The sequence below is a fragment of the Penaeus monodon genome, chromosome 4, assembly GCF_015228065.2.
Source record: "Penaeus monodon isolate SGIC_2016 chromosome 4, NSTDA_Pmon_1, whole genome shotgun sequence".
In the NCBI taxonomy this organism is placed as follows: domain Eukaryota; kingdom Metazoa; phylum Arthropoda; class Malacostraca; order Decapoda; family Penaeidae; genus Penaeus; species Penaeus monodon.
The window spans coordinates 55,013,521-55,016,020 of NC_051389.1; the positions used below are offsets into that span (position 1 = coordinate 55,013,521).

At 33.4% G+C, this 2,500-nt stretch overlaps 1 protein-coding gene across 1 annotated transcript in view; it reads right to left on the minus strand.

Moving 5' to 3' along the window:
- Positions 1-172: 172 nt before the first annotated feature.
- LOC119572367 (solute carrier organic anion transporter family member 74D-like) overlaps positions 173-2,500 on the minus strand; it is a 35,826-nt gene continuing 33,498 nt past the window's right edge. Inside the window, exon 11 of the mRNA XM_037919437.1 lies at positions 173-2,500. This exon is cut by the window's right edge and continues 360 nt beyond it. The gene's annotated coding sequence lies outside the window, so the exon portion shown is untranslated.

Below are 2,500 nucleotides of genomic sequence, written 5' to 3' on the forward strand. Positions count from 1 at the left end.
AATATGTCAGGAACCCGGAACTAATATTGACTACTGGCCTTAAAAAATTATTCTTGAAAATGAAAAAAAATTTCGTCCATAGACTTTCAGGATCACAAGAATTATTTGTTAAGCGCTAATTCAATGGGAGCTTCATTATGTACACGTCAAATCATAATGTACATTTTTTTTAAAAGAAATTTACAGCTCCTATATAAAGTGCATTACCGAATTGCTTTTGTTAACCTGACTTTTTTAGAATAATATCTGATATATCGTGGAATCATCTGAAGATATCAACACAAGCACACACACATACACACACATGCAAACATCACCCACACTTAAATCTCAGCTGATTTTCTAGCCCAAAAAATGCGTAAATCCACCAATAGGCCTACAAATCATCAGCCATTTGCGCTTACTCTTGGGCCTCGTAGCACTTAGCGCATAATTCTTGAGATTTCCTTAATCTTTTTTTTTAAATCTTTCTTTGCAAACAATCTTTGGAGAACACCGCCTGATGCAAAGATATATTTGTAAAACGACAGAAAGATGGTATAACACTTGAAGTGCTCGTTCTTGCTATATATCAGAACTTCGATTACAAAAGCTATAAAATGTCTTGATAGCATGTCCTCTACGAACCTTAGGAAATGGATGGCAAAGGCTGAAAGCTTTTACTGATAATGGTATATGAATTCGCTTTGCATTGAAAGCAATGCTGAGAAGACAAGTCCTTCACAAAAATCCTATTTAAATATCTATGCAAGACCCACATAAAATATTCATCTTTTACTAAGAGGCACAACATCTTACTCTTCATAAAAAATAGTATAGATTTATCTTTAAAAAATGTAACAGATAAAAATGGTCAACTATTATTGGAATTCAGGTGTTGGAACTGCCATTACTAATAGAAAATAAATAAAAAATAATGACGTGAAATACAGAAAAATCTAAATTCTATCCGAAATTGTATTGAAAGCTCTGGAACCAATTCAAACCAAGCTTTCAACGGCTGTAACTACACACTATAACTGACGTCCATAACAGGACATAATGCACCTATAATCATTACATATTCTGTGCCACGTTTAGCAAATGGTTTTGTTCAAAAATAAAAGCACAATACATATCTTTATTTTTTTTTGTAATTAATCTGATGAAAAATAAAATAACATTTCAAATTAATGTTTTACAAGCACAACCTCTCTTTGCTACTTTAATGGAAAATAAGCCATAGCATTTTCCAGTTTAGAATACAGTACTACCTTCCTTATACAGTACAACCTCACAAAAACTGATTTATTCGTGGGAAACGTGTCACCGATGGTCATTTCATTTTACCAAACAGAGTTTTATTAACTGAATTAACATGAAAACATATTCATTTAGCGCACTGCCAAATATGACATCAACGTGAACGAAATACCTTTACGTTAGTGAATATGCTGTATACTCATTTCATAAACCCTAAAATAGAGGTTCATCACAGGAACAACAGAATGCCTTTTATAAGACTAGTAACTAGCTAGTTGTATTGCATTCCTTATATTCTATTTAAATATTGAGCAATAGCTAGTGAAACTTTTTAGGATTTACTAAAACCTATGAAAAGTTAAAAACAACGTGCATTATAAAACTCCCGCTTAGTTATGTGGATTTAAAGAATCATTTCAGTTGTTGTGAGGTTATAATGGTTTGTATATACTGCAGTTTCATCTATAAAATATTTGAAAAGCATTAGTTAACTTAAAATTTTGTCTTCTATCAGCCAAGGAATCTTTGACACTAAATCTAGTGTGCTAGAGAGAAAAAAAATATCGAATAAAAATGAGATTCATGACATGAAATAACCAAGGCTAAAGTACATCCTGTCAATAAATTGCTCTGGTTGCAGATGATGCAACGGAGCATTAGTACAAGTTTTATATTCTGAAGACAACAATAATCATTCATGAAAGCTCTTATTATACTAGCATTTTCTAAATATATTTATATGTACAGATGACACACTATCATTCTGCTCCAACTTTTCAAAAATTGGCAAGTTGAGTACCAGCTGATCCAAGACACTGAGAATATCCTTGTCCTGATCTCTCTCTATCCCAGTCCCTTGATCAGTCCTAGATTTCTGAACGTGGATTCACTGTGAGCGATGCGACAGTTAAGAACTGTGTCAGGCTTGATTTCACTGCTTGCGAGGTTACAATGTCTCTCCAGTCTTTATTAATTAATGGTACTACATGATAGGTGAAAGTTGGTTCTCATCACAGAAATAAAGGATCGGGGAGCATTTAAGACAAGCCACTCCTGGAAGTCAAGACTAGTCTGTCATAAAGTGTAACTATGCTTAGTTACCATTACATATGGATACATACAAAAAATGAAGACTTTATAAGAAATGACGGTCCATCACATGCCGTGATATACAGGAGTTGAGCCATGCCTTACCATGCTTCCTGTCCATGAAAATTAGTGAAGATAATGTGGCACTATGTTGGCAATTATGTGGATG